The following is a 13,950-nucleotide window of genomic DNA, read 5'->3' on the forward strand; positions in this document are numbered from 1 at the left end:
GTCCCTGGAGCTTATCAGTCCAACATTTCTCCCCCTTAAGCTCCAGTCTCCTCGCCAATCACCCTGAGGCCCAGCCTCTGCCGCATCTCCACATGGTGCACGCGACCCAGGGCCTTCGTTAGCATGTCGGCGAGCTGATCTGAGGTTCTGACGTGGTCTAGCTCCAGCTGCCCTTCTTCCACGCACTCTCGAATGAAATGATATTTCACACCTATGTGCTTGGATCTGTCATGGTGAATGGGATTCTTCGCAAGTGCAATCGCTGACTTATTGTCCACCATAAGCTTGAACTTGACAGGTTCTTCTCCTCTCATCTCAGCAAGCAAACGACTCAGCCAAAGCCCCTGACAAGTGGCTGCAGCAGCTGCCACATATTCAGCTTCGCACGAACTGATTGCCACCACTTTTTGCTTCTGAGAAGTCCATGAGATGGGATTGCCTCCAAAGAAGAACACCTGCCCTGAAGTGCTCTTTCTGTCACCAACATCACCTGCGTGATCGCTGTCACTGTACCCCAACAGTCCATGTGTCCCTCCTCGTGCATAGCTGCAGCCATAGCTCAACGTACCTTGCACATATCGAAGGATTTGTTTGACTGCTGTCCAGTGTGTCACGGTTGGCTTCTCCATGAATCTGCTCACTATTCCTGCCGCGTAAGTGATGTCAGGCCTTGTGTGTGTCAAGTACCTCAAGCTTCCAATGACGCTGCGGTAGAGAGAAGAATCACATGGCTTGGAATCGTCTTGTTTTCTCAGCTTGAGTCTGCACTCCATTGGGGTGTGACATGCATTGCAACCAGTCATCCCGGCTGTCTCAAGTATCTTCTCTGCATAGCTGCGTTGGTACAAAGTGATTGCACTCTCTGCCTGAACCACTTCGATCCCCAAGTAGTAACTTAGGAGACCAAGGTCGCTCATTTTGAATAGCTGCTGCATTTGATTCTTGAACTCATGTATGTGATCTTTGTCAGTGCCTATGATGATCAAGTCGTCAACATACACCCCAACTAGCAAATATGAGTGTGCATGCCCACGCCGATAAACCGCATGCTCAAGTGGGCTCCTGTTGAAGCCAAGTGTTCAGAGAGTTTCATCCAGCTTGGCATACCAGGCCCTTGGTGCCTGACGCAACCCGTACAGTGCCTTGCTCAGCTTCAACACCTCGCCCTCTCTGCCGTCGATGACATACCCCGGCGGCTGCACGACGTAGGCCTCCTCCGCCAGATCGCCGTTGAGGAAGGCGGACTTTACGTCCATATGATGAACCTCCCATCTGGAGTGCGCGGCAAGAGCGAGGAAGAACAGCGCAGTCTCCATTCGCGCCACGGGCGCAAAAACCTCCTCAAAATCAACTCCCTCGCGCTGAGCATAACCCTTGGCAACCAACCTGGCCTTGTGCTTGAGGATTTTTCCACTGGGATCGCGCTTCACTTTATACACCCATTTGAGGCCGATCGGTTTGTGCCCGCGGGGAAGAGTGGCGAGTTGCCAGGTTGAGTTCTCCATGATTGCGTCCATCTCTGCATCCATGGCTTCCTTCCAGGCCGCACTATCCAAAGCTTCATTGATGTTGTCTGGCTCCTCTGCACTGAGGAGACAGTGTTCCATAGCCTCGCGAATAGCCTCCCCCTCTGTCTCATCAAGTATGCAGGAGATGCGCCGGTATCGGATGTTGCTACTGTCCACATCTCGGCGGTTCTCATCTTGACTCAGGGGAGTGGCCCAACGAATCTGGCGAGCCACATCCGGGGTGTGCGTACCTTCTGTTGGCGTCGCAGGTGTGCCCTGCGATGACGAGCTCGTGCCCGCGGACATCCCTTGCTCGGCCGACATTCCACGCGCGCTCTGCACCGGCGTGCCCGCGTCTGGAGTCGCCACCCCTGTGGTTGGTGTAGTAGGAGTGGCTCCCCCTTGCGGTGAAGCCAGCGGTGTAGCAGCGCCAGTGTCCAACTCGTGGACGCCGTGAGCCGTAGTGTACACCATGGTGAATGTGGCAGACATGGGCGTCGCTCTGGGCGCGTCCGGTGCGCTCCAGTCCCATGGCCGTCCTTCCTCGAAGACGATGTCGCGTGTCACCTGCACCTTCTTGGTTACGGGGTTGTACGCACGGTAGGCCTTTGAGCCCTCCTCGTACCCAACAAAGATCATGGGCGTCGAGCGGTCAGACAACTTAGAGATGCCCGACCCTATCCTTTTCACATGCACCATGCACCCAAACGTGCGCAGGTGCTGCACGTGGGGCTTACGGCCGTGCCACGCCTCATATGGGGTGACACCCTCCAGACTCCTTGTTGGCACGCGGTTCAGCAAGTACACCGCTGTCTTCACTGCTTCAGCCCAGAAAAACGCTAGAACACCCATGCTTTTGAGCATGCACCTCGCCATCTCCACGACCGTCTGATTGCGTCGTTCGATGACACCATTTTGCTGAGGTGAATAAGGTGCTGTGGTGTGGTGCTTGACCCCCTGCTGCTCACAATAGGCCTTGAACTCGATGGAGTTAAACTCACCTCCACGGTCCGAGCGGAAGGCTCGAAGTTTGCACCTGCCCTCCGCCTCGGCCATGACCTGGACTTTCTTGAAGCGTTCATACGCCTCGTCCTTTGACCTCAGCAGCCCAAGCCACATGTAGCGACTGTAGTCATCAACAATAACAGGAAGTATCTGCTGCCGCCTGGTGTCGTTGGAGTGATAGGCCCGCACAGATCAGTGTGCACGAGCTCCAGAGCACGCTCTGCACGGTATGCCGCGGTCTGCGGAACGGGGCGCGATGTTGTTTCCCGAGGGCGCACCCGTCGCAGTACTGCTCGACTCGGTCGATGACTGGCATTTCCCGCACGAGCTGCTTGGTAGACATGGTCCGGAATGCGCGAAAGTGCAGGTGTCCCATGCGCGCGCGCCAACGCCACGACGCATCATCGCCTTGCGCCATGAGGCATGCAGGGCTGTTAATGGTGAGCATGCCAGTGTAGAGCCGGCTGCCCGACCGCATGATGCGCGCTAGCATGCGCCTTGACGGATCCTTGATGGCCATGACTCCGTCTTGTATGCTAATGATGCAGCCAGCTTCATCCAACTGTCCCACCGAAATGATGTTGCTGCGCAAAGTGGGGATGAAGTAGACACCGGTGAGCGCGCGCTGGTTCCCGCTCTTGCAGCGAAAGATGACGGACCCGCGCCCCTTGATGGACACCAGCGAGCCATCGCCAAACTTCACCGTCCCGTGCACGAACTCGTCCAGGGACGCGAACGCCCGCCGATCACCGGTCATATGGCTGCTAGCTCCAGTGTCGAAGAACCAAACATCATCAGGAGATGACACAGGGACCACCTTTTCTTCATTGAGATACACCTCTTGAGGCACGACGACAGTGGATGTGTTGACATCGGTAACCATGGCCATGAGCAGGCCCTGCTCTGTCTCGTCGCCTCCTTGCGCCAAGTTGGCTTGCTCCTGCTGCCCTTTCCTTTCCTGTTCGCGGAGCCATGTCCTGCACTCCTTCCAATGTCCAGGGATGCCGCAATGGTGACATTTCCCCTTTTTCTTCTTGACGCCCGATCCGCCAGATCCGCCTGCACCCTGATTCCATGCCGCAGCCTTACCGCCGCCAGCACCTTTGGGTTTAGCAGGCGACTTGTTCTTGCCGCCACCCGCACCGGACGACAGCCGCCGCCGCCGTGCTTCTCTCTGGCCAGCCACTCCTCGTGCGTGAGCATGAGACGCCAGGTGGCCTGCGTAGCGTCGTCGAGGTCATAGTGATCCTCGCATGCCGAAAAACGGCCGACGAGCTCCTCAATTGTCATGGCCTTCAGATCGAGAAGCGACTCGATCGCCATCGCCATTGGGCAATAACGGCGCGGCACTACACGAAGGAACTTGAGGACGGCCTTGTGCTCGGTGACGGGGTCGCCGAACAGCTCGAGATCAGCGACGAGGGCGGAGAGCCGCAGCCCGAAATCCTCGATGGACTCCCCGTCTTTGAACCGGAGATCCTCAAACTCTCGCCGGCGCACCTGCGCCTTGGCCTCGCGGGCGCGCTCGCTCCCCATCCTCATCGTCTTGATGGTCTCCCACGCCGTCTTTGCCGTGTCCTTCGCAGCCAGCACGCGCAGCATCTCCGGCGAGACGCCGGTGAGAATTATCTGCATCGCGCGCCGATCATCGTTCTCGTCGGCGCCATCTTCGATCACCGCCGTCCAAACGCGGGCGACTTGCATTTTGACCTGCATTAGAAGCGCCTACTCCTGGTAATTGGTGCGGGTGAGCATCATCGACGCCCCCGACTCCTCGCGCACGACGCGCTCCACCACGCGGAACTCGCCGCTGCCGCTGCCGTTGAGGCGCGCAACCGGCGCCTTGGATGAAGGCGTCTGCGATGGCGATCTGGCGCCGCCCTTGCTCTTCCTGTACGATTCGTCCCCCGACATAAGCGCCGCCGTGGATCAAACATCGCCGGCCACCGGAGCAGGATCAAACACCAGGCTCTGATGCCAATTGTCGTTGCCGATGGGATCGAGAGGAGCGAGATAGAGGAACGAGAGGATGAACGAGATAGTGGTTTCTGTTCGCCGGGCGGACTCCCCACTCCCCAGCTTTTCCGTTGTATTCCTTAGATCGTTATTCAGTTTACAAAACAAACGAGCTAACTAAACCCGGCCAGCCTGCTACGATCCGAAATTGTCGTGCCATCCCACGAGTTCCATCACGATAGCTTGCCACGCTGACCGGGAAGAACGAAACAGAAAGAAAAAACAACAGCGGGCAATCGTGCACACGACCCGGCCCTTTCCTACGCCTACATGCATGCTACATGGGTGCGTCACATCACCAGCCATGCAAGGCTTATTAAAAACAGAAAACGCCACCACGTCCCTGGAGCTTATCAGTCCAACAAACTTTCCAATTTGCTATGACCAAAGAGCATAGAGACAAGGCAGAACCACAGGTAAGCATTTTATTTTTTTCCAAAATAATGAAACTTGCGAAGCTTGCATATTTTCATTAAGAGAAGCACAAAAAGTGGATGGTTCATGGAACTCATGAGTACATCAATCACCACATAAAAGAGGATATAAGTACTTGTAATTACACCCTGTGAATTTGTTATGACCGGGCAGACTTATGCCCGTAGAAGGCCCACCGGGCAAGTTTAGATTAGGGGCTTGACCCACAAGTTATTTTATTTTCAGCATTGTGGTTATATATACTAGCTGTAAGACTATTTTGAGATTAAGCAATAAGACATATTCTATTGCCCCTCTCCCTGAAGGAGCCGGAACCCTAACCCTAGCCGCACCACCTCCCTCTCGCCGCCGTCTTCCTCTTGCAATCAGGACAACACCCACGCGCCGGCCATGTCGCCCTCGCCTCCATCTTCCCCCTGCCTGCCCCTACAACCTAAGGAGCAGGTCCGGTAGGACCCTGGGTTCTACCAATTTGGTATCCAGAGACTCGGGTTCGATCATGTCTTCTTCAACGCCCTCGTCGCCGATGACCACCGCCCCGATGTCCACCGCCCCGATGACCACCGCCGGGGCCCCCACGCTGTCGGGCCCGGTCACCACCGTGGGCTTCTCACCGCCGCCGGCCCCCATCACTTCCGCGTCGCCGACGAACGCCGTTTTCAAGCCCGAACAGGTAACCAATACCTTGCGGGATCTCGTGACGGCCATCCAGGGACTCCATCTGAACCAGTACCACCAGTACATGGCCGGGCTGTACGCACCTCCGCCGGCTGCGCCGATTGCCGCATACGGCCACCCCACGCTGCCGTGGCCGTCCCAGGGCGCGCCGGCCTACAGCGGGTAGCTGCTGCTGCCGTTCCAGGCAGGGCCCCCCGTGCTGCCGTGGCCGGCCCAGGGCGTGCCGGCCTGCACCGGGCTACCGCTGCTGCCGTTCCAGGCGGGGCACCCCGGCGGGACCACTGCGGCCGCGGCTCCTCTATGGAATCTGCCGTCGCCGCCAGCTGCGGCTCCCCTCTGGCACCCGCAGCCACCCTCCCCCGCGGCAACCGACGCACCCGCCCACCCTCCACAGCCGACGCTGCAACCACCAGCGCCACCCCTGCCCAGCTCGGGGGCGGCCTCGCCGGCCGGCCTTCCGATACATCAGGTCCGATTCCCGCCATCCTCGTCGCCACTACCAGCTTGGGCGGCTGGGTCTTCGCCATCGCCGGTCTACACCACGGCTCCGGAGCAGCCGACCCCTTTTCGGCAGTTCGGCGGGCCATCTGGCTCCGTGGGTCCCTACCCGGAGTACGCCAACCAGGCGCCACCCGCCTCGCTGCTCCGCACCTCCGAGTTAGCTCGACGCGGTGCTCCAACCCAGACACCGCCGCGGTTCGCCAAGATCGACTTCGCCACCTATGACAGCACGGAGGACCCCCTCAACTGGCTCAACCAATGCGACCAGTTCTTTCACGGGTAGCGCACCCTCACATGGGAGCGTACCTGGCTCGCCTCGTACCACCTCTGCGGCACGACATAGACCTGGTATTACGCCCTCGAGCAGGACAAGGGCGCCATGCCTCCTTGGGAGCGCTTCCGCGAGCTCTGCCTCCTTCGCTTTGGGCCTCCGGTGCGCGGGAGCCGGCTGGCGGAGCTCGACCGCCTTCCCTTCACCTCCACGGTGCAGGACTTCACTGACCGTTTTCAGGCCCTGGCGTGCCATGCGTCGGGTGTGACGGCGCAGCAGCGGGCCGACCTCTTTGTCGGTGGCCTTCCGGATCACATCCGCGTGGACGTGGAGCTTCGCAGCCCTCAGGATCTCCAGACGGCCATGTATTACGTCCGCGCCTTCGAGGCTCGCGCCCAGGCCATGCAGCCGGCTGCCCCGGCTCGAGGAGGCCGATAGGCCACCCGACCACCCCCGGCGCCGGGACGGCCACCTTTGGCCGCTCCAGCGACTACTACACCAGCCACGACGCGACCCTTCCGTCATCTCTCACCGACGGAGCAGATGGAGCGGCGGCGCCAGGGCCTCTGCTTTAACTGTGATGAGCCCTATACGCCGAGTCATGTTTGCCCGCACCTCTTCTACTTGGAGATGGTCGACTTCATTGAGGAGGACGCCTTGGCCGACGGGGCCGACACACTGCCACCTCCAGCGACTGCTGAGGCTGCACCCGCAGCCGCCCCGGCGACGGCTCTCGTGGTCTCGCTCCACGCGCTCGCCGGCATCCGCGACGAGCGGACCATGCTCTTGCCGGTGATGATCCACGGCGAGCGCTTGGTGGCCTTGGTGGATACAAGCTCCACTCATAACTTCCTGCCCGAGGCAACCATGCGTCGCTTAACGCTTCAGCCGACGAGCGAGGAGCAACTTCGGGTCAAGGTGGCCAACGGCGATCGCCTCCGGTGTCATGGCCTCGCACGGGACGTACCCATCACCATCGGCGATGAACACTTCTCCATCACGTGTGCGGGCATTGATTTGGGCTATTTCGACTTCATCCTCGGCATCGACTTTCTGCAAATACTCGGTCCCATACTTTGGGACTTTGACGCTCTGACGATGACCTTCTGGCGGCTCGGCCGCCGCATCCGGTGGGACGGCGTTGGGGGCGCTGTACCGGCCACGCCACCGCTTCAGCTGGCCGCGGCTACCTCCGAGGCCGATCACCCACTATTGGATCACCTTCTGCAGCAACACAACGACCTCTTCACCGATCCGCAGGGCCTTCCACCAGCTCGGGTTTATGATCACCGTATCCATCTCCTGCCGGGCTCTGCACCGGTGGCAGTGCGTCCTTACCGTTACCCGCAGCTGCAGAAGGACGAGTTGGAGCGGCAATGTGCACTCATGCTCGCCGCGGGCATCATTCGGAACACCGCGTCGCCGTTTACCGCGCCGGTTCTCCTCGTCTGCAAATCGGACGACACGTGGCGCTTCTGCATCGACTACCGCGCCCTTAAGGCTCTCACGCTCAATGACAAGTTCCCTATTCCGGTGGTTGATGAGCTCCTGCATGAGCTACATGGGGCGCGCTTCTTCACCAAGCTCGATCTCCGGTCGGGGTACCACCAGGTGCGCATGCATCCGGACGACATCGCCAAGACGGCAATTTGGACTCACCACGGCCACTTCGAGTTCTTGGTGATGCCCTTTGGCCTCGCCAACGCCCCGGCAACCTTCCAGGCTTTGATGAATGACGTCCTCCCGCCCTATTTACGTCGGTTTTGAAGGAAATATGCCCTAGAGGCAATAATAAAGTTATTATATATTTCCTTATATCATGATAAATGTTTATTATTCATGCTAGAATTGTATTAACCGGAAACATAATACATGTGTGAATACATAGACAAACAGAGTGTCACTAGTATGCCTCTACTTGACTAGCTCGTTGATTAAAGATGGTTATGTTTCCTAACCATAGACATGAGTTGTCATTTGATTAACGGGATCACATCATTAGGAGAATGATGTGATTGACTTGACCCATTCCATTAGCTTAGCACCTGATCATTTAGTATGTTGCTATTGCTTTCTTCATGACTTATACATGTTCCTATGACTATGAGATTATGCAACTCCCGTTTGCCGGAGGAACACTTTGTGTGCTACCAAACGTCACAACGTAACTGGGTGATTATAAAGGAGCTCTACAGGTGTCTCCAAAGGTACATGTTGGGTTGGCGTATTTCGAGATTAGGATTTGTCACTCCGATTGTCGGAGAGGTATCTCTGGGCCCTCTCGGTAATGCACATCACATAAGCCTTGCAAGCATTGCAACTAATGAGTTAGTTGCGAGATGATGTATTACGAAATGAGTAAAGAGACTTGCCGGTAACGAGATTGAACTAGGTATTGAGATACCGACGATCGAATCTCGGGCAAGTAACATACCGATGACAAAGGGAACAAAGTATGTTGTTATGCGGTCTGACCGATAAAGATCTTCGTAGAATATGTGGGAGCCAATATGAGCATCCAGGTTCCGCTATTGGTTATTGACCGGAGACATGTCTTGGTCATGTCTACATTGTTCTTGAACCCGTAGGGTCCGCACGCTTAACGTTACGCTGACAGTTTCATTATGAGTTTATATATTTTGATGTACCGAAGTTTGTTCGGAGTCCCGGATATGATCACGGACATGACGAGGAGTCTCGAAATGGTCGAGACATAAAGATTGATATATTGGACGGCTATATTCGGACACCGGAAGTGTTCCGGGTGATATCGAAGAAAACTGGAGTGCCGGAGGGTTACCGGAACCCCCCGGGAGAAGTAATGGGCCTTATGGGCCCTAGTGGAGAGAGAGAGGGGCGGCCAGGGTGGGCCGCGCGCCCCCTCCCCCTCTGGTCCGAATTGGACTAGGAGAGGGGGGGGGCGCCCCCCTTTCCTTCTCCCTCTCCCCATTCCTTTCCCCCTCCTAGTAGGAGTAGGAAAGAGGGGAGTCCTACTCCTACTAGGAGGAGGACTCCTCCTCCTTGGCGCGCCCAAGGGCCGGCCGGCCTCCCCCCTTGCTCCTTTATATACAGGGGCAGGGGGCACCTCTAGACACACAAGTTGATCCTCGTGATCGTTTTCTTAGCCGTGTGCGGTGCCCCCTTCCACCATACTCCTCGATAATATTGTAGCGGTGCTTAGGCGAAGCCCTGCGACGGTAGAACATCAAGATCGTCACCACGCCGTCGTGCTGACGGAACTCTTCCCCGACACTTTGCTGGATCGGAGTCCGGGGATCGTCATTGAGCTGAACGTGTGCTAAAACTCGGAGGTGTTGTAGTTTCGGTGCTTGATCGGTCGGGCCGTGAAGACGAACGACTACATCAACCGCGTTGTCATAACGCTTCCGCTGTCGGTCTACGAGGGTACGTAGATAACACTCTCCCCTCTCGTTGCTATGCATCACGATGATCTTGCGTGTGCGTAGGAATTTTTTTGAAATTACTACGTTACCCAACAGTGGCATCCGAGCCTAGGTTTTATGCGTTGATGTTGTGCACGAGTAGAACACAAGTGAGTTGTGGACGATATAAGTCATACTGCTTACGAGCATGTCATACTTTGGTTCGGCGGTATTGTTGGATGAAGCGGCCTGGACCGACATTACGCGTACGCTTATGCGAGACTGGTTCTACCGACGTGCTTTGCACACAGGTGGCTGGCGGGTGTCAGTTTCTCCAACTTTAGTTGAACCGAGTGTGGCTACGCCCGGTCCTTGCGAAGGTTAAAACAACACCAACTTGACAAACTATCATTGTGGTTTTGATACCTAGGTAAGAACGGTTCTTGCTAAGCCCGTAGCAGCCACGTAAAACTTGCAACAACAAAGTAGAGGACGTCTAACTTGTTTTTGCAGGGCATGTTGTGATGTGATATGGTCAAGACGTGATGAGATTTAAGTTGTTGTATGAGATGATCATGTTTTGTTGAAGTTATTGGCAACAGGCAAAAGCCTTATGGTTATCTCTCTATTTCATAAGATGCAAGCGCCAAATAATTGCTTTACTTTATTGCTATGCGATAGCAATAGTTGCAAGAGCAATTGTTGGCGAGACAACCATGTGACGACACATTGATATAGATCAAGATGATGGAGATCATGGTGTCATGCCGGTGACGATGGACATCATGACGATGCTTTGGAGATGGAGATCAAAGGCACAAGATGATGATGGCCATATCATGTCACATATTATGATTGCATGTGATGTTTATCTTTTATACATCTTATTTTGCTTAGTTCGACGGTAGCTTTATAAGATGATCTCTCACTAATTATCAAGGTACAACTGTTCTCCCTGAGTATGCACTGTTGCGAAAGTTCTTCGTGCTGAGACACCACGTGATGATCGGGTGTGATAGGCTCTACGTTCAAATACAACGGGTGCAAAACAGTTGCACACGCGGAATACTCAGGTTAAACTTGACGAGCCTAGCATATAACAGATATGGCCTCGGAACACGGAGACCGAAAGGTTGAGCATGAATCATATAGTAGATATGATCAACATAGTGATGTTCACGGTTGAAACTACTCCATCTCACGTGATGATCGAACATGGTTTAGTTGATATGGATCATGTGATCACTTAGAGGATTAGAGGGATGTCTATCTAAGTGGGAGTTCTTAAGTAATATGATTAATTGAACTTAAATTTATCATGAACTTAGTCCTGGTAGTATTAGCATATCTATGTTGTAGATCAATAGCTCGCGTTTAGCTCCCCTGTTTTATTTTTGATATGTTCCTAGACAAAACTAAGTTGAAAGATGTTAGTAGCAATGATGCGGATTGGATCCGTGATCTGAGGTTTATCCTCATTGTTGCATAGAAGAATTATGTCTTTGATACACCGCTAGGTGACAAACCTATTGCAGGAGCAGATGCAGATGTTATGAACATTTGGCTAGCTCAATATGATGACTACTTGATAGTTTAGTGCACCATGCTTAAACGGCTTAGAATCGGGACTTCAAAGACATTTTGAACGTCATGGACCATATGAGATGTTCCAGGAGTTGAAGTTAATATTTCAAGCAAATACCCGAGTTGAGAGATATGAAGTCTCCAACAAGTTCTATAGCTAAAAGATGGAGGAGAATAGCTCAAGCAGTGAGCATGTGCTCAGATTGTCTGGGTACTACAATCACTTGAATCAAGTGGGAGTTAATCTTCCAGATAAAATAGTGATTGACAAAATTCTCTAGTCACCATCACCAAGTTAGTAGAACTTCATGATGAACTATGATATGCAAGGGATAACAGAAACGATTCCCAAGCTCTTCGTAATGCTGAAATCAAAGAAGGTAGAAATCAAGAAAAATATCAAGTGTTGATGGTAAACAAAACCACTAGTTTCAAGTAAAGGGACAAAGGGAAGAAAGGGGAACTTCAAGAAGAACGGCAAGCAAGTTGCTGCTCAAGTGAAAAACCCAAGTCTGGACCTAAGCCTGAAACTGAGTGCTTCTACTGCAAAGGGACTGGTCACTGGAAGCGGAACTACTCCAAGTAATTGGCGGATAAGAAGGATGGCAAAGTGAACATAGGTATGTTTGATATACATGTTATTGATGTGTACTTTACTAGTGTTTATAGCAACCCCTCAGTATTTGATAATAGTTCAGTTGCTAAGAGTGGTAACTCGAAACAGGAGTTGCAGAATGAACAAAGACTAGTTAAGGGTGAAGTGACGATGTGTGTTGGAAGTGGTTCCAAGATTGATATGATCATCATCGCACACTCCCTACTTTCGGGATTAGTGTTGAACCTAAATAAGTGTTATTTGGTGTTTGCGTTGAGCAAAAATATGATTTGATCATGTTTATTGCAATACCGTTATTCATTTAAGTAAGATAATAAATTGTTGTTCTGTTTACATGAATAAAACCTTCTATGGTCATACACTCAATGAAAATGGTTCGTTGGATCTCGATCGTGGTGATACACATATTCATAATATTGAAGCCAAAAGATGCAAAGTTAATAATGATAGTGCAACTTATTTGTGGCACTGCCATTTAGGTCATATTTGTGTAAAGCGCATGAAGAAACTCCATGCTGATGGACTTTTGGAATAACTTGATTATGAATCAGTTGATGCTTACGAACCATGCCTCATGGGCAAGGTGACTAAGACTCCGTTCTCCGAAACAATGGAGCGAGCAACAGATTTGTTGGAAATCATACATACTGATGTATGTGGTCCGATGAATATTGAGGCTCGTGGCAGGTATCATTATTTTCTGATCTTCACAGATGATTTGAGCAGATATGAGTATATCTACTTGATGAAACACAAGTCTGAAATATTTGAAAAGTTCAAAGAATTTCAGAGTGAAGTGGAGAATCATCGTAACAAAAAATAAAACTTTCTAGATATGATCGCAGAAGTAAAATATTTGAGTTATGAGTTTGGCCTTCAGTTAAAACAATGTGAAATAGTATCACTACTCACGCCACCTGGAACACCACAGTGTAATGGTGTGTCCGAACGTCATAACCGTACTTTACTAGATATGGTGCGATATATGATGTCTCTTACCGATCTACCACTATCGTTTTGGGGTTATACATTAGAGACAACTGCATTCACGTTAAATAGGGCACCATCTAAATCCGTTGAGACAACACCGTATGAACTATGGTTTGGCAAGAAACCTAAGCTGTCGTTTCTTAAAGTTTGAGGTTGCTATGCTTATGTGAAAAAGTTTCAACCTGATAAGCTCTAACCCAAATCGGAGAAGTGCGTCTTCATAGGATACCCAAAAGAAAATGTTGGGTACACCTTCTATCACAGATCCGAAGGCAATATATTCGTTGCTTTGAATGGATCCTTTCTAGAAAAGGAGTTTCTCTCGAAAGAAGTGAGTGGGAGGAAAGTAGAACTTGATGAGGTAACTGTACCTGCTCCCTTATTGGAAAGTAGTTCATCACAGAATTCTGATCCTGTGACTACTACATCGATTAGTGAGGAAGCTAATGATGATGATCATGTAACTTCAGATCAAGTTACTACCGAACCTCGTAGGTAAACCAGAGTGAGATCCGCACCAGAGTGGTATGGTAATCCTGTTCTGGAGGTCATGTTACTTGACCATGACGAGCCTACGAACTATGAGGAAGCGATGATGAGCCCAGATTCCGCGAAATGGCTTGAGGCCATGAAATCTGAGATGAGATCCATGTATGAGAACAAAGTATGGACTTTGATTGACTTGACCAATGATCGGCGAGCCATTGAGATTAAATGGATCTTCAAGAGGAAGACGGACGCTGATAGTAGTGTTACTATCTACAAAGCTAGAATTGTCGCAAAAAGGTTTTCGACAAGTTCAAGGTGTTGACTACGATGAGAGTTTCTCACTCGTATCTATGCTTAAGTTTGTCCGAATCATGTTAGAAATTGCCACATTTTATGAAATCTGGCAAATGGATAAACAAAAACAGCATTCTTTAATGTATTTATTAAAGAAGAGTTGTATATGATGCAACTAGA

This window comes from Triticum urartu, chromosome 5A, assembly GCF_056163025.1.
Source record: "Triticum urartu cultivar PI428250 chromosome 5A, HENAU_Tu73, whole genome shotgun sequence".
Classification (NCBI taxonomy): domain Eukaryota; kingdom Viridiplantae; phylum Streptophyta; class Magnoliopsida; order Poales; family Poaceae; genus Triticum; species Triticum urartu.